This window comes from Taeniopygia guttata, chromosome 1, assembly GCF_048771995.1.
Source record: "Taeniopygia guttata chromosome 1, bTaeGut7.mat, whole genome shotgun sequence".
In the NCBI taxonomy this organism is placed as follows: Eukaryota; Metazoa; Chordata; class Aves; order Passeriformes; family Estrildidae; genus Taeniopygia; species Taeniopygia guttata.
The window spans coordinates 36489625-36509599 of record NC_133024.1 but is presented as its reverse complement, the minus strand read 5'-3'; positions in this window follow the sequence as shown (position 1 = coordinate 36509599).

The window sequence follows — 19975 nt, the reverse complement described above, 5'->3', positions numbered from 1 at the left end:
TAATAAGACAATAAAAGCCATCAAGGATGCGGGTTTCCAGATTGCGGAGGAGAAGATCCAGCTCTCCGCCCCATGGAAGTACTTGGGCATCACCATCACGGGAAGGACCGTCGCGCCCCAGTCTGTGACCATCAAAGACGACCCACGGACCCTGCGGGATCTGCAGCAGATCTGCGGCACCATCACGTGGATCCGACCTCTCCTGGGACTCACCACGGAGGAATTGTCGCCCCTCTTCGAACTCCTGCGAGGAGACGGCGACCTGGCTTCTCCACGCGAGCTGACACCTGCCGCGAAGAGAGCCCTGGAGAGAGTTGCGGAGGCCATCAGATCCCGCCAGGCGCACCGTGTGGACCGGGTCCTTCCTATTACCCTTGCCATCTTGGGTAAGTGCCCAAACTTCCATGGGTTGCTGTTTCAGTGGGATACTGGGCGTAAGGACCCACTCCTCATCATCGAGTGGCTGTTCCTTCCGCACCAGCCCCCAAAGACCATCTCCACACCCGCTGAATTGATGGCCAAACTCATCATTAAAGGCAGGCAACGCCTCCGGACCCTCGCAGGGTGCGATCCGGCGTGCGTTTATGTCCCCTTAAATCTGGAACAATTGGAGTCTCTCCTGCAAACAAACGAAAATTTACAAATTTCTCTGGATAGCTACCCCGGCCAAATCTCAATACATTATCCTAAACACAAACTGTTTAAGGATACCTTCTATTTGGCTCCAAAATCCTACAAAAGCAAAACACCAATTAAAGATGCTCTCACAGTGTTCACTGATGGGTCGGGAAAATCCCACAAATCAGTGATCACTTGGAAGGACCCGGAGAGTCAGAAGTGGGAGTCTGATATCCAGATCGTTGAGGGTTCCCCCCAGATCGCAGAACTTGCTGCGGTCGTGAGAGCATTCAAGAAATTCCAACAACCTTTCAATCTAGTTACTGATTCGGCGTATGTAGCCGGGATAGCAGAGCGGGCAGAGCACGCCATGCTCAAGGAAATTCAAAACAAAAAACTGTTCGGGTTGCTCACGGAATTAATTTGGCTGATCTCCCACCGCGAGCAACCCTATCACATAATGCACGTCCGGGCGCACACAGACCTGCCAGGAGCCATCGCTGAGGGTAACCGGAAGGCAGACCATTTAGCAGCGGTTGTCGCCACTACCTCTTCTGTACATCCCATCACTAACACCATCCCAGACATTTTTGCACAGGCAAGGCTCAGTCATGCGTTTTTCCACCAGAACGCTCCTGCCCTTGCCAGGCAATTCAAAATCTCGGAAGAACAGGCCAAGGCCATCCTCGCCACTTGCCCCAGCTGTCAGTCCCTCGCCCTTCCACCAGTAGCGTCAGGGGTTAATCCCCGGGGACTGGGAGCTTTGGAGCTGTGGCAGATGGATGTGACACATTACAACGCTTTTGGCCGTCTCAAATACATCCACGTGTCAATAGACACATTTTCAGGTGCCATCTTCGCCTCTCTCCATACGGGAGAGAAGACGAAAGACGCCAAAAAACACCTGTTCATGGCGTTCGCGACACTGGGAGTCCCGAAGGCAATTAAGACCGACAACGGCCCGGGACTCACCTCAAAACAATTTGAACTGTTCTTGCAGCAATGGGGCATCAAACATACCACCGGCATTCCACATAATCCCACAGGGCAGGCCATAGTGGAGCGCTCCCACAAAGAACTCAAAAGATTGCTCGATCAGCAACATGACGCGGCGTTGTCCATGACTCCGGTCGAGCGCCTTTGTAAAGCACTTTATGTGCTGAATTTCTTAAACTGCACCGACCGTGAGCCAGACCCGCCCGTCATCAGGCACTTTACGAACACCATGCGAGCACTTTTAAAGGAGCGCCCACCGGTCCTTGTCCGGGACCCGGAATCCCGAGCCATCACAGGGCCCTTTCCCTTAATAACCTGGGGGAGAGGGTATGCCTGTGTCTCAACAGCTCATGGCCCAAAGTGGATTCCGGGGAAATACGTAAAGCCATTCCTAGAAGATGCCCCAGCTGCAGAACCACCATCGCCACAGGACCCACAGGCTGCGTCTCCCACGACACCGGACGACGCAGTTGCGTGGAGAAGACGCAAAAAGAAGAGGACCGGGAGCCGCCCCAACTTGGTGTCCCGAGTCCTCATCACCAGACTGTACCACTCACCGGACTCGACATCTAAAGATACCCCATCCCCTCCAGTTACCTTTCCCTTACCCCCTTACCTTACCCGCTTTCCTTATACCCCAGTGCCCTAAATTGTTTCCTTTTTAACCTAAAAGGGGGAGCTGAGAGGGGAGGGAACCAAACCTTTTCTATTATTTACGTTTTCTCTCGTGTTAATAGAATAAGGATGGCTGCCCCCATGTCACCAATCCGGGAGAAACATCAGGAATCGCCCCACTGCACCCAGCTGGCCGTCGCCGTGGCCTTCGTCATCCTGTGGCTACAAGCGGCGGACGGCTGGATTGTTCAGCAGCCGAAGGAAAACGTGTGGGTCACGCTTGCCAAGTCCTTGCAGCAGGACAATCTATGTTTGGCCATGGGCAGTGTGGACAATCCCCTGTCCACATGCCTGGTGGGGGTTCCCCTGGTTGCCGACGATTGGCCAGTTTTCAACTCCGACCTACTCCGAACCACGGGTAAGAGACCCAACCCGGTCGACACTTGGGACGAGTGGACCAAAATTCTATCGAACAGTAAAGAGGAACCCCAAGAATTGGACTTGCTGGGGTCCTCTCACGCAGAATACTGCGTCAAATTTTATTATAGAAGGCCAAGTCAGAATTGGCATGGACTTGACTTGGCCAAGAACACATACAGAAAGGATGTAACACCTCTAAGCAAAAAATACAACAGTCAAACCTGGTGCAATTACACCAGCCAGGTGGTTTCGGTTTCGTCCACACGTCCTAAGGTGTTGCCCAAGGGGATGTTTCTTATCTGTGGGGACAGAGTGTGGTCAGGCATCCCATCTCGGCTCCAGGGAGGACCATGTAGCCTTGGCAAGCTTGCGACTCTAACTCCAAATAAAACCCAGATTTTAGAATGGAGGAAGGAAAAACAATTGGCCCGCAAGAAACGTTCATACGACCAATTCGATTCAAATTGTGATTCGCAGTTGTACAATTGGGGCAAGACAAAGAGAATCGCTGCGTCCATATTCCTTCCATGGTACGCAGCAGCAAAAGCCCTTGGTGAGCTTTCTCACCTGGAGTGTTGGGTAAACAAGAATGCCAACGCTACGTCGGCCGCCCTCTCTGACCTCTTGGCGGACGAGCAGACCACCAGGCACGCAACCCTACAAAATCGGGCTGCTATAGACTTTTTACTCTTAGCCCATGGCCACAGCTGCGAGGACTTTGACGGGTTGTGCTGCTTCAACCTGTCATCGAGAAGCAAATCCATTCAGGCCCACATCCAACAAATAAAAGAGCAAGTAAAGGATTTAAAGACTGAGAACCCATCGGCTGCTGACCCAGTAGACAAGACATTCTCGCAGTGGGGCATCCCCGGATGGGCAGCCCCCATCGTGAAAGGACTTATTTGGATTTTAGTTATTATTTTCCTTATTTTCATTGCTTTAGCCATTTTTAAACAATATCTAGTTAAGACTTTCGGTTCCGCTTATTTAGTTAATAAAGACGGGGGAGATGTGGGAGGGGGTGTGGCTGGTGACCTCCCTGCATTGCCATGGGAGGCCACAGATGTGTAGTTTTCCCGCCTCCCAAGTTGTCTGTTATCTGTTCTCCCTTCCCCCAGCTTATGTCAATCATTTTGTACTCCTTCCCTTTGTTCTGGAAAGTTCTAAGTTCCTTGTACCCCCATTGGTTCCTCCCTCGAAACCACTCCTTCCCTCTATCCCAGTTGGCCGTTGCCATGCCACTCTCCGTTGACTCCACCCTCATACCCTCACCCGGTTGGATGCTCTACCCCTTGACCCTCCTCCCCTGTAACTGTTATATACCCTGCCCCGCCCTGGTTCGGGGCTCTCAGAGCTGGCTCGCCCTCTGAGTGGTTGCGTCCCTTCACCTTCTTCGCCTTCCCTTGATAAGCCCTCAGAATAAAGCCGCCTGAGAGACTCTCGCCTGGTGGAAGACTCCTTTCTTTATTACCACCATCGCGTGCCCGAAGTCCCCGACTCAATCGGAGTGACCGGTCACGCTACAAGAAATTTTGGTATATTCTGAATCATCATTTTTGTTGTGATCCTTTCTAACTCCAAAAATAATAATTTTTTCTGTTCTTTCTCTTGTTAGGAAGTGAGCAGTTCAAACTCTCCAGTGCAGTCACGCAGAACCCAAAACTGTTTCTAGAGCAAAGAGCCGGGCTGCATGAAAGTGCAGGTATGTGACACATATGCTGGCTGTCTGTGGAGAGACGCTGGTGAGGGCAGACCCATCTCAAGAGATAGCTGGGCCAAGTGTGGGGTGCCCCTGTGAAAACATATTTAAGAAATGGAAAAAGAAAACAAACCATATTTAAGAAATGAAGAGCAGAGGAATGAGGGGTGAAAAGTAAGAATCAGCAGTGTGAGCACCAAGGAGAGAGCAGGAGGAGGGGGAGGAGGTGCGCCAGGTGCTGGAACAGGCGCTGCCTGGCAGCCCACAGAGAGGCCACGGTGAAGCAGAAATTCATGCTGCAGTCATTGTTAAGGACATGCACTGGAGCAGTTCCTGGTGGACTACAGAAGCATGGGAAGTACCAGCAGAGCCATGGTTACTTAGTGACCATGAGTCCCATTCCTCACCCCCCTACACTGTGTGGGGTTGGGAATGTTGGGGGAGTCAGGAGTGAAGTTGAAGCTGGGAAAGGGGAAGATGAATGTAGCTCCCTGCTTCTACACCTTGTTCATGACTACTGTGGCCAGACTGAGCCTTGCAATAATAAAATAAATCTTATACAGTGCAGTTCTTTTTACACCTTCACTGGGTTGGCCCTGTCACCAGCCCCTGGTGACATATCCCCTGCCCACACTCTGCCTGCTGTGACAGAGCTGCTATCATAGCAGACCAAGCAAGAGTGGTGCCAGCCCAGCTCTCGGCTTCCCAAGAAAAACTTCTGTTGTTTGTCAGATTTGCTTGAATACAGAGGAACAAATGGTAACTCAGGCGTATGAGACCAGCATGGACAGCCTGTTGTCACGCCTTTCTGTGTGGGGACAGCTTGACACCTTGGGCTGTGGCCGCACATCAGACCCTCATCACCCCTAGCCCACCCCACCTCCCTTGGGCGTCACTGTCAAGGCTGGGGCAGAGGGAGGTGGAGCCCAGCATGAGGGTGCAGACAAATAAATGTGGTGTCTAAACACTGGGGAGCTGTACAAGTGTTTGACATATTGACCCAGTGCCTCTCTGGCTGTCTGAAAGCTCAGTATTCCATGATCCTAATATTCTCTAATACCCTCTTGTGCAGTTTGTAAAAGGATATATGAACACTCTCTCAGAATACTAATCAATCTGCAGTTATGCTGGAGAAATTGTTTCTAGGCTTTTAATGAGGATTAAGTGTATGTTTAAAAAGTAGTCTAATACTTCTAATGAGAAATTAAGAAAATCCCAATTGCAACCACATGAAATTCACCTAGTAATCCTCTTCAAACAGGAATCTGCAAGCAGAATGCATTCAAATTTTCTAATTATTTTTTGTTTTTATTAATGTGGCTTAAACCTGGAATTCTTGGATGAAAAAGCATTCTAAAATATTCTAGCATTCTAATATTCTTAGAATTCAAGAAAATTCATACTCTTATTGTACAACAATATAAAAATATCTCTGAGTGGTGCAATACATAATTTTAAAATCTGTTCTAGAAATGTGGATTAATTACACAAGTTCACAACTACCATTCCCATTGTTCAATAACAGACATTTAAGACTGGGGAGTCATGATCAATGCAACACCATAAAATCACTAGTGCTGGCTCCATGAACCTCTGCTTTTACAAATCTGCTGGCTCACATTATGACTACCTGCCTTGTAATCTGATTTCAGCTGCATTATTTGTATTAAGGGAAGGGAAATGAAGTTCTATGTCACTGAGACTCATCTCACTCATCTCATGAAAATGCAACACCAGCAGTGTGCGCTGGTTTCTGAGAAATGTTCTCAGTCCCACAATTTCAATATAACTTTAAACTTCTTACATAGCAAACAAAATACATTAGTGTACTGGGTAAATTTTGGAAGTGCAAAGTTTTCTCTTACCTTTAGTAGGGTATTAACTGCTGGCTAAAATATTTGCCCATCGTTAACAAAACTGCTGCAAAGAGACCTCAGCAAATTAGAGATGGGCAATAACTAATTGTATGAAGTTTAGCAAGGGGAAGTGCCAGAATCTGCCCCTGGGATGGGGCAACCCAGGATGTGTTTATAGACCAGGGAAGGAGAGGCTGGAAAGGAGAGCTTTGGAGTGGGACCTGGTCAGTGGCAAGGTGAACATGAGCCAGCTGTGCCCTGGCCAGAAGAGCCAACCCTGTCCTGAGGGGCATCAGGCACAGCATAGCCAGCCAGGCAAGGGAGGGGATTGTCTTGCTCTGCTCTGTGCTGGGGCAGCCTCACCTCCAGTGCTGGGGGCAGTTTTGGGGGCCAAAATAGAAAAAAGACATTAAAGACATTAGGCTATTAGAGAGTGTCCAAAGGAGGGCCACAAAGATGGTGAGGGACCTTGAGGGGAAGCCACATGAGGAGTGACTGAGAGCACTTGGTCTGTTCCAGCTGGAGGAAACTAAGGGGATGCTTCATTGTACTTAGAGCTTCCTTCTGAGGGGAAGAGGAGGGGCAGACACTGGTCTCTTTGGTGACCAGTGACGGGACCCCAGGGAAACTCAGCATGAAGCTGAGTCAGGGGAGGTTTAGGTAGGATATCTGGAAAAGGTTCTTCACCCAGAGGGTGGCTGGGTAGTGGAACAGGCCTCCCAGAAAATGGTCACACCACCATGCCTAACAAAGGTCAAGAAACATCAAAACAATCCTGTCAAAAACTTTTTGTGACTTTTGGGAGTGTGCTGTGCAGGGCTAAAAGTTTGATGTGATGCTCCCAATAAGTGCATTCCAACTCAGTTTATTCTATTATTCTGCTGAAGGCATTATTACATCTCAGCTTTTACTAGCATTATTTATGGGAAAATTAAATTAAATGTTTTTGGTCTAGTTACAAGGTAACTTAAGCAATTTAGTTTGGAAAAAATTTAGGGAATATTTCTGAAATTATTTAAGTGCTTACATCTACAGTTTGTTTCTGTTGTATTTTAAATGGAGAAGAGGTATAGAACACTTCAGATTTCTACTTTCTAGACTGTCATTGAAGTTTAAATTCAGATAGCATCAGTAGGCCATCTGTCATGGCTTCTTATGTATAACATATGATACCCCATTGCATTTTATTTAATTACCCCTTTATTAAGCATAATAAATTATGATTTATTTATCTCTTGTCTTTTAATAAGTGCTTTGGTCTCTTTGGAATAGACCCTTTATTTCAATTACTCTGCTGCAGAACAAAATATCTATCTGAGAAACAGTTTAATCAATTTAACTGAAACTGATGAACACCCTCTTTTATGATTATGTTGCTTTTTAGTCTCCAGATAGTCTCTGGTACTATTCCATGCTCCATCTGAAATTCAGATAAAGAACTAACCGCATTTTTCCATCCTTTTGGAAAACGATATTCACACACTGAACTTTTCCTGTTACTTTGTATGTACAGCAGACAGAAATAAAACTTATTATATTCATTCCTCGTTACTGAAGTATTCATTTGAACACTGATAGAAAGAATTTCAGTCTTTACCCTAAGAGAGCATTTTATTTATTTATTTATCATTATTTGCAAATAGTACAAATAGAAAGAAAACCTGTGTTGCTGGTAATATCAGCACTTAGCTAGCATTGCATCTTTCTCTTTTCTGGCAATCCTAGAATGCAGAAAAGCATCTTACTTACACAGATGTTCCTGTGGAGGAGAAAAAATAACTGATGGTCACGAATACTTGCGAATCATATATCTATTAATCTGCATGGGATAACAACTAAATAGAAAGTTATGATTTTAGGTTTGCATTAATTAATTAATTCAGGTTTTTACTGAACTATAGCTTGATGAGTGCACTGATTATTTATGTTCATATTCATTAGTATTCTTTTTTGTGTAGTGTGAGAAGCAGGCAACTGAATTATAATATAATACATATGACATATTTATACCCACATTTTCCTTGCTTAAAATAATTTTGCCAGATGATTTTTTTGCTTCTGCACCAGGGTCAGATAATAGCCGAGTTACTTTAACTTCTGTAATACAAACACATAATACAAAAATTCCTTATTTTGCTTTTTGAAAAGAATGCGGGTATTTGTCCCAGAAGACAGATTTCTGCAAAGAAACACAGCTCAATATACTCCAGCATGACATGAGTTGTTCAGCCTGGAAAAGAAAAACCTCTGTGGAATCCTTAGGTGGTCTTTCAGCATTTAAAGGGGACTATAGGAAAGATCATAGAACCATAAAATGGTTAATGTTGGAAGAGATCTTAAACATCATCTAATTCCAATCCACCTGCTATGGACAGGGCCATCTTGCACAAGACCAGGTTACCCAGAGTCCCATTCACCCTGGGCTTGAACACCTCTAGGGCTGGGGAGTCCACAGCTTCCCTGGGCAACCTGTTCCAGTGCCTCACCACTCTCACATAAACAATTTATTCGTAGGACCTAATTGAAATCTACTCGCCTTCAGCTTAAAGCCATTCTCCTTTGTCCTGTTCCTACATACCCTTGTGAAAATTCTCTGGCTCTCTTCAAGCTCTCTTCCAAGTGCTGGAAGGCTGCTAGTAGGTGTCCCTAGAGCCTTCTCTTCTCCAAGCTGAACAGCCAGAGCTCTGTCAACCTGTCTTCGTGGGATAGGGGTTCCAGACCTGTGACCAACGTAACGATCCTTAGCTGTACTCATTCCAATGGGTCAACGCCTCTCTTGTGCTGGGCCTGTTGGGATAGGACAAGTGGTAGGGGTTTAAAACTGTGTCGGTCCCCGGGTCTCCCAGACCTCTGCGGGTTGTTGCAGGACTGGGACCTCGGGAACAGCACGATGGTCGTAGAGAGAGATGAGTCTTCCACCAGGCGGGTGTCTCTCAAAGGGCTTTATTTCTGAAGGCTTCGGTGAGGAAAGGCGAGGGTGGTGAAGGAACACAGCCACTCAGAGGGCGAGCCAGCTCTGAGAGCCCCGAACCAGGGGCGGGGCAGGGTTTATAACAGTTACAGGGAAGGAGGGTCAGGGTGTAGAGCATCCAATCAGGTAAGGGGTTGAGGGTGGAGTCAACAGAGAGTGACATGGCAACGGCCAACTGGGATAGAGGGAAGGAGTGGTTTCGGGGGAGGAACCAATGGGGGTACAAAGAACCGAGAACTTTCTGGAACAAAGGGACGGGGTACAAAATGATTGACACGAACGGGGGGAAGGGATAACAACTGATTGGCAACTGGGGAGGCGGGAAACTACACATCGGTGGCCTCCCATGGTAATGCAGGGAGGTCACCACCCACACCCCCTCCCACATAAAACTATAAGAGAAGATCCATTTAGATTAAAAATAAGGAAGAAGATTTTTGTGATTATGATGGTCAAACACTGGTAGAGCTTGTTTAGAAAAGTGGTAGATGCCCCATTCCTAGAAACACTCAAGGTCAGGTTGGATTGGGCTCTGACCAACCTGATCTAGTTGAAAATGTGGGATGTTGGACTAGATGAGCTTTACATGTCTTTCTGAACCCCAACTATTCTATTGTTCTGTCCTTAATGTAAATATGCAGAACAGCAATCTTCCTACCATTACACAATCCTGCATAAAGGGATTAAAAGCATGCAAATAGTGAAAAGTAGAAACTGCTCATTGTTCTTGCTTTGATTTAACTTTACAAATTGACGGACTAATTATTTGAACATATTTCAGTCAAAATATACATATTTGAAAATAAAGTTATTTTCAAAATCCACATTTGAATAGTAGCAGAATAAGACCAAAAAAAAAAAAAAAACCAGAAAGAAAAAAGAAATTAATTTAACAAGTGTATAGTCATTAAAAAGAAAAGATGAGTTGCATAACTCACAATTCAAGGTTTTCATGAGGTCATTTCATAGGATGATGATAATAAATGGAGAAATACAAATGTAACAAAATTTAAGAACACAGAAATTTACCTCACAAAAACGCTTATATCACCTATGTTTCCCATGTTTCTTACCCTTTTTGATACCCCAGATCTTCTTCGTATCAAGACCTTCAGTTCTTTTTTCCTGTCTAAACTTCCTGAAATTATTAGCAGTAAGGCCAAGGTCACAGTTCTCAGACTGTGAACCTGTGCCACCTGAATGAAGTTGGATGGACTTAGTATTTAAATTCATTGAATAATTTTGTTATCTAGATGCCCAAACTCCAAAATGGCTAAATGAATTCCTCAGAGGCATCATGCTCTCTCAAAGCTGGTATTAGTAGGGCTCTCATATCAGGATGAGTACAACCTTAGCATAATATATTTGAAGAAAGTTGCATAAAGAAATCCACAGGTTGTAAAGTAACAAAGCCATATACCCCACGTTCACCAAAATGAATACAGTTAATCAAAACCATTCAAATGTATTTTTATATATGCTGTTTTCACAATAAATTGAAAGGCTGCAAAAGAGCCATTGTTTTCTATGAATAGCATATACGGATATTTAAGTCAAAATAGAAAATGTTCACCTGCAGGTCAGATTCTATGGAGCCCTTTATTTCTTCTACATTACTTTTGTGTATCTTTGAGTTAAAGAGCCATAGTTGTGCAGTGTATTGCACAAATTCAAATTTACTGTTATTAATCTGCAGGAAGAAGACAAGTACCTGTGCAGGTATAGATACACCTGGCAGTTTTACACAGGTTGTATTTAATTTTAATTCTGTGACAGGAATAAATATTCATATATAACATCTTACAGATATATCTGGTGGTTGTAAAGACCTCAATGTGTCATGCTCTCCTAAGTATTCATCGGAGAACTTTTATGTTGTGAACATATGAATCCATAAAAATAACAAAGAAAGTTTTGCTGTATCTACTAGGTCAGTGTTACTATGCCCCCTCGCCCAAATCCACAGTCTAGTACTCTAAACTTTTTGAGCATTATGAAACTGATTCAAGAGCTTTAAGCAAGCCTAAGTGGATTAAAATTAAACATTTTTCTGTAGCATAGTGAGCATTTTAGTTTTTCCTGACTTAAATGGTCAGGTATGCTGTACTTGCATTCTTTTACCTTTCTGAATACTAAACATCATTCTGAACATTATGAATTCTTTGGAGGTATAGATGTATTCCATGGATCTATCCAGCTTTTCTTTTCCAGAAATTTGAATTCATATGAAGATATAGATAAGTGCCAAAATTAAAGAAGACAGTGAAGGAAAATTAATTACCATATCTTGATACATATTACTTGATATTAACCACCGATTAGTTTATTTAACTTGTTATTTTTCTTAGCAACTCTAGCTCTTTGTGATGTGAGCTGCTGTACACAGAGGGATTTTTGTTTACCTTACTCTCTACAAGTGGAGTTAATGTCACATGTCACAGTTCTCTTGAGCTGTTTGTTAGAATTAAGGCCAAAATACATCTGATGAGAAAGCTGTACATTCTAATGTACAACTGTAGAATAAGTCATACTACTTTATTAGATTACCTTATTAATATTTCTTCCTTTTTTTTTTTTTTTTTAGCTATTACTTTTCTAGCATACTATCTAAAGTAAGGGGTTTTTTGTCTCTCAAAAAGAAAGAAAATTTTACATAATCACATACAATATTTTAAAACCTGTACTACATTACCATTTGTTGAAAATTTGAAAGCTATAGCACATCTTTTTCCACAGAATACTCTGATTATCTGCTGGTGTTTTTATGAGTCATCTGGTCTCATTTTCCTGCTGATCCTAAGGAGAAGAAAGTATCTTTGAATTGTGAAGCTCATGGAAATCCCCCACAAATATATTTATATACATCTAAATATATCTATATACATATCAAATAGATCTATATATTTTAGAATTCTTTGCAATTTAAAGATTAGTTGGTCACTGTGAGACAGAGTGAAAATTTACCAGGGCCGTTATGTAACTTGCTTAAAAGCATTTAATCTTGCTCAAGGTCCCATTCCAAGATAAGCAGGAGCAAAGGCTAAGGCTGCAGCAGGGAGGAGTTGACCAGATAAGCTCTCTATATAGAGGACAAGAACTGCTAAAAGTTAATTGCAACTTGTAACTCAAAACCAGTGAAATGAATATGCATGAGGCTCTATACATATGTATAAACAAGTGGGAGATAAAAAGGTTCAGGAATTCTCAGAGGTGTGCATGTCCTTTGAAGGGAGAATGGTACCCACACGCGCCCAGTGTTACAATAAACATACCGGCTTTACAACTTTCACAAAGTTGTGGAGTTTGATTCTTTTCTGCAATTCAATTGCAATAGCATTCTAAGAATCAGTGTGCACTGGAAAAAAAGTGTAACAGAAACAGCTCCATGACCTACTGGGCTTTCTTGATCCTTTGTCATTCTGAGTAAGGGAAAATATATAAGTGAAAGTGAATAAAGCCAAAGCAATTTATGAAATTTGAAATAATGCTCTATATGCATTGTATCTCTCAATTTGAAAAGACTCGTTTTTGTCTAGTTTTATGATTTGTACCTATAACAATCGACATGACCAAATTCTTTATTTTTTTTCTAAACACAACTTCCATAAAGCTACCAAACACTATCCCATTTTATATAAGTATCAGTAGAGAGTAGGTACATTAAATGACATGACAGCATAGGACACCACAGATGAACCAAACCTAGAATGTTTCCACTGCTGACATTGCTGCCTTGCTCCTTTGTAAAAATCTTCTCTCACTTCTTTTTCCATGCACAGTTATCTATGCACTTATGCACAGTTATCTATCACACATTAATGTGTAAATGGCTGTAAAGCCACACCTGTGATTCTGAGAGCTCAGGTTTTTAATGGTACCCACTCTTGGGTGGGAGTACCCAGCTGCAGTCACCTTATCCATTTGCTGCATCTGACCTGGCCCATATTTTATACAAACTGCAAGTGATGCAGGAGGGCTGCAAGAACATATGGTTAACTTTTTTTACTAGGCACCTTTTATCTTTTCTCATAGTGTCATTCTTCACCCACAGAGGGAACAGAAGCACTCTTATTACTGTGTTTTGTCAAATGTGGCATTCATCAGTTCTACATTTTATTTTCTACCCATTCAATTTGTGAATTCTTAAAAATTCTGCATGAATTTCACTTCTACTTATTTGAATTACAGAATCTGCATTTATGGCTGAAAGAAATTCAGAGATAGTACCACCTTTGGTACCACCAAATATGGTACCACCCCAGCACGACAGCATTGAATCTTTTTGCAACTAAATGTGAATATCATTAGACTTACTCAATGCAAGGCACAGTGTCCCAAATGGCACAGACATGACTAAAACATGTGACACCACCAGTGCCAATCATGGGTGCCAGGGGGGATGATGGTGCCAACCAGCTCCCACTTCTGGACCTTAGCATGATGCCACTGCATGGCCGCTCCCTGCCTCTAGCCACAGGCTGGGGCCGAAGGTCACATTTCAGCCTCTGGCAGGAAACCCCTCCTTTAGATGACCTGGGCTGAGCAGGCACGCAGAGAGGTTTCTTGTCATGGCAGAGCAGTGAACAAGAAAGAGAGAGGCTCTCTAGATGTACGTTCCAGGCTATACATTCTTTCCCCAAGGGCAGAAAAACAGAGAAGGTACAAACCCACCAGCCAACATGAAGCAAACATAGAAGAGCACCCAAATGACAGGGGTTACATCAACTTATAAAGGGGAGCAGCCTCTGGGAGGAGTCTGCCTCACAACCAATTGCCAGCTAGCAGGGAGGAGCATACGGAGGGATTACATGATAATATAACCAATGAGGGAGGAAAAGGGAGGAGTGCATACATAACCTACCAATGGGAGAATTAGGATAACATAACTGACATAGAAGCTTCTGGGTGAAAGGCTGTAGCAAGTCATGACAGGCATACTGCGGGGGCAGGGTTTAGAGGATTGGCAACAAAGGGTCTAGAAAGAAGGGAGGTACCATGGAGATTGACAGGGAAAGGAGTGTACCCAACGCAGGGTAAAACCTCTAAGGAACTGAACAGGAGTACATGGAACGATCCATTTGTCAACGTACAACGATATAAGTAAAGAACAAAATCAATCCACAATAGACATGTAAGTAGGATTAGGAAGAAGTGCCCAGGAATTCCTCAAACTGGAATTTGAATTTCTTATAGTCTGGGATTAAAACTATTATTGAATTCTTCCTTACTAATATTCCTTGTTTAATTTCTCTTACTTATTTGCTATTTTTTTCTTCACTGATAAAATTATGTAAATTAGTTCTACACACTTCTAAAGACCTATGATGTCGTTAACTATATCATGCATCCTTGGGGAAAAGGCACAAATTTGCAACAAAATATTGGAATCTTGTGTTCAGTCGTCTCAGACAGCTTCCTTAATATAGTGGATATTTTTCTTTGGAGAATCTGTGCTATCCCCTTTCCTTTTTGGCCCAACTATTTTTAAATTTTCATATTGGAATGTAGTCAACTAATGCACAGTACATTTACTATCTTACTTAGAACACATACGCTGGTTGGAAATTTTTCATTATTATAATTTATTACAGAAATGGCTTATGGAAAAAAATTCCACAACACAACCTTTAAATTAACTTTCTATCAGCATGTCAATTTAGAATATTTGAAAATATTTTGTGTTGTCTTCAAAAAGAAAATTTAACTGAATTTCCCATCAACCCTTTGGCTTTTTAAAATATTATATTTGGATACCTATTCTTTCAGAAAAGGGTGAGGGGAATGCAACCATTCAAGATGGTTTCTAAGATATGTACAGTCAGGCATTCATAAAATTCTAATGGTTTGGGGCAGTATTACAAAGGCATAATTTTTCACTGAAAATTTAACAGAAAATGAAACTAAGTAAAGACAGTTAATTAAAACAACTGAACTCTTCTTCATTTTCTATTTGAAAATGCCAAAACATGTAATTTCATCTTTTTCCAAATCTCCATCCATTCTAGATCAATTAATCTAGAATTTTAAAAATGAAATTATTAAAGAAAAAAAAAAGGTAAATTCATATTGTTTCATTAAAAATCTTGAATTGTTATTAAATTATTCAGGATGAAATTTCTCCTTTTTGCCACTGTTATGTCTGAATCTCTTTTAAAATTTTATCTTAATTTCGTCTTTAAACCTACAGATATTTCCTTTGTAACACTCACAGTATAAAGGTATCATCAAAGTGTTTCAGTTCTTACACTGATTGGGGCAGGAGTCCTATGTGATTGATACTTCAATCATTTGAAAATGGGGAAAATGATAGCTTTGGAGTTCATCTTAATTCAGGTAATTCAGACTTTTGTATTAAGAAAAAATTGATAGCTACTCCTGCTGGGTTCTGTTCTCTCTACCACATTCACCATGAAAGTTTGAGATAGAGTGTACTGATATTGACTTTGTTGAAGTTGCCTCGAGTCCAGATGTTGCCAAGTGCTTCTAGTCTTTCCTAAATACTGGCAAATCTTGGAAGTGTTTGGCAGGGATATGAAACAAATCTGAAATTGCAGAATGACTGCAAAGCAGTGAAGGAGAAGGTATCTATGCATCATAATACAGATGCTATATGACACTTTTCATAGTTTTATGATACCTATTATACTGCTTCTCTCTTTTTGCCATGTCAGAAACATTTTTTTTTTTTACAATTTCTGGTCTTAAATGTTTTACACAAACTCAAAGTTTCTTCTTAGATGGATTGCTGCTTTTAATTGAAATATTATGTCTTCCTAGGAGATTATTCCAAAGTGATGGAATCTACCTCACAAAATCCTTTCTCCTGCAGTTTTTGGACACTTTTGAAGGTTTCTTTGTTTAAGCCTCTAGAGGACAATTTAATGGGTGAGACTTTTTGTCAGAGAATATCCAAAAAGCAAAAAACCCATAAAATTCACCACTCATATAGCATAAAAATGATGAGAATTTAGGTTACTTCTCGACCTTAGGAAAAGGTTTGTTTATTTGGGAATTATTCAGTGAATTGGCTTAGGTGTGATACTTTCTAATAGCATTGTTCAGACTTCTCATTTCACTTACAAACAACTCCCAGGACTCGTAATCCTTCTGCCAGTTATTCATCTGGTCTTAGTTTCTGGTGGATGCCAGGGATGACCCTTGACCAACCTCCACCTAGTTTCAGTCTCTTCATTCACAGTCTTTTCTGAATTTTGTGTATCCAACCAGTAAAAATTTGTCTTTATTGCCAAAATTTTCTTGAACTCTGAAAAAATGCTTGAAGAATGGGGAAAAAAAAGGCTTCTTGCTCTCATACAGTGCAGACTCAGCACTGCTGGCTTTTTACCTGGGCCTAAGGCTTTAATAATATAGTATTAAATGAAACTTCAGATATCATAAGTGAAAATCATATTTTTGACAGAAAAGATGGATCTGCTCTACAGACTGCCTGTCCCAAGCTTCTGTGAACTATAATTTTTCAAGTAAACTTTTACTTATTTGATTCAGCATGGGGAAAATTATTATGAATGTGCTCTGACTTGCCTATTTTAGAAAAGCTTAGCTTCTCTCAAGTCCACATTGTGGAATGTTTCCATCCAAAGATTTGACTAAGTAGTGGGTTACTATAAAGGTTATCTTAGAATGGCATCCTCAGCAATGGCTGCTGCTAGGAGGTTCTATACACTAAATTTGATGCTTTTCTTTCACTATAAAATGCTTAAGGCATTTCTCTCCTTTTTTCCTCAGAGGGCTTTGTCATGAAATTTAAATCAATGTTGAAAATGATTATTACTATACTTTGCCAGAAAGAAGTTTGATCATCAGTAACTCCAATGAAATAAAGGATTCTGTACAGTTATCAGCGTTTAATCACCAATATGCTTGGCAATATATTAAACAGAAAAACTGTTCTTCAGTCTGAGTGTGAAGACAAATCTTTTTATATAGGTAACATTTTTTTGTGTGTGATAAGATTCTAAATTGTAATTTGAATACATTAGGTACATTGTCTACTGACTTGGTTAGGTTAGGATTTTAGGATTAGAAATAAAATGCTTGGTGGAAAAGACTGGTTTTCTAAGGACTTTTGACTCTGGAAATAGAACCCAATAATGGGGAAAACAACTCAACGATCCCAGTTGTTCTACTTTAATGATGCATTTGAATATTCCACGATGTTGTATTTTACAAATATCTGTTTTTCTGCACTTTGCTAAAGCACCTGAGCAGGAGACAAAGAGCTGCAAAATTGGACATAGAGTTGTTTAAACTCCACCTATGCTGCTGAATTGTAAATACATGTTTGAGGGCATTAAGGTAGGACCTCTGGGCTGAGGGGTGGAGACAAGTGAGAAGCTGTGAGGTTTAGCTGGAGCCAGGACAAACCCACTAGAAGAATGTAAGACTTTTATGAAATAACTATCTGTGTACACATTGGTAGATATATCATTGATCTCTGTCTCCCATGACTCCCATTACTACAGAATTGCATAGTTTAAAGGGAAGATTTAGAAATTACCCTTAATTTTTTTTTTTTCTCAACAATTAATCTTTTGGGCATATTCTAAGTGTTTTGGGGCATATCCTAAGTGTAAATGATAGGAAACAGAAAGAAATACATGTTCCAAAGTGATAAATTCTACCTGTCTTTCTGCACAGCTGCCCCGTGTTTTTGTGTGCCATACAACCTGTCATTTGAATAGTGTGCTGTGAATTTAATCATAACAGAAGATGTATTTTGCTCTTACCCTTGCCACATGTACAATCTCTGTATTCTAATAGGTCACAAAGCATAATTGCTTTTTTCCATCTGTGGATTATTCAACCTTTCACACACCTGCCATTTCTTGTCCTTTTCCCTCCTCTATTCTTATCATATACCTATCAATTGCACATCCTGAAAGAGTAAAAAGGAAAAAAACTAAGAACAAAATAAATTGGGTTTAGTAGAAAAGTTAATTTTATTAAGATATCTATGAATTGTAATATTTTGAAGTGTTTGACTTATCATTAAAAAAAAAAAGAAAAAGAGAAGTGTTCTTTAATTTTTAGTATAAACCTTCAGATTTTGAAAGGACTACATATCACCTCTGTGATAAAACTGTCTTGTACCCTTTAAAACACATGTAATGTTTGTGTGTACAAATGGCCCATTTTCTTGCTTATCCATTCATTTTAGCTCTTCTAATAATCTCTTTGGTCTCCTGCCTGTTTGTGGTTGTGTCCTGCTTTTCTTTCCCTTAGGATGATATATTGTCCCAGCAAGACAAAGGTCAAATTGTGATCAGGAGAGGGATAATAACTTCACATATCAATGTACATTTCTTCTCTCTTGACAAATGATCACCATTCCTTCTGAAAATTCCCTCCACCACATGGTCCCCTTTGACCTTTTGGTCAATAAATAATGTATTCTTTCTAAAGTAATTGAACTACCTTATTTGGCTGCAGAATCCTGTGTACTACAAAGTGTGGTACATAGGACAATAAAATATTACATTGTAGAAAGACTCGAGCTTTACTTTAGCTTTTGCATGAAGGCAGTGAATCTTTTGCATTCTGACATCTTTTTCCTCACTACCCAATAACTTAATCTAAACTGAATAAATACCCAACATTTCATAGACCAAATGAGGATTTTTTTTTTTTTTTTTTTTTTTTTTTAAATTATAGATGTGTTTAGAACAAAAAGGATTTTAAACCTAAACATATTTGGGAGTTAAGAGCTAGGAGGAGGGGAGGTGTCTGTTTTATTACTGCAAAATGACTTGGGAGCTGTACATTCATAATTTATTGTGTTCATCAATAGCAATTTTTAATCTACTCACCTCCCACACACAAGCCCCCAAAATGGAGTTCGCCATTAGACCTGACTTACAAGTTCACAACAACACTGACAAGACCTGTTCATTTGCAACATTCCATGTCCAAGATAGAACATTCTGTGGAGATTGATGTTCTATTCAAAGATAGAACATTCATTTCTAGGTATGAGAAAAGATTACAGGAGACTGTGCAGGTTGTAGAACAATTAAGCCTTATAAGAACAAAATATTCTACACTTTAAATTCCAGTGTGAGATGAATCTAAGCTAAGATGAGCTAAGTGACACTGTAGGATTTCTGCCTCCTTTCAAAGAATTTGTTCCACCAAATGAATTATCTTTTACATTTATTTGAAGAACAGGATCAAGACCACAATAAATAAACTGTAAAAGCTGAGCTGTTGTGTACTAGTACTTTGAGTTATTTTAGTATTAGGTTATTTAGTATTATTAGTTATTTAGTTATTTAGTATTAGGTTCTCAGGTTATTTCCTGAGAAATGGAACCTAAATTTTAAATCCTAGACTTGTTCCTAGATGATTTTCAGCATTTTGAAAAGAGAGCCTTGATCAAATGTATACTAGTTGTTTTGTTCCTTACTTGCAGGTTAATAAAGTGTTTTATTCTGGAATTAATATATTATATTTCCTTCAGCATGGTACTGAGTAGTTTGGGAACACATAAATCATACTGAAACAGATTGTGATGCAATCAAACAGTATTGTTTCATGATAGACTGTTGGGTTATAACCTACCATTCCCTGGTGAAAAAGTACATTTTTCTTTGTTTCTAGGCTTTTTATTCCTTCCTTTTTTTCTTCTTTTTTATAAGAAAAAGTGTACCTGAAAGTGCTAAAGCTTAAAGCTATAAGGAAATTGCCCTGAAACTGAAAACCTTCAGGAAATTGAATGGACATACTACACACAACTTCCAAGTTATTATGCCTTGGTTCTGTTTCTTGGGATTTAATGTTGGA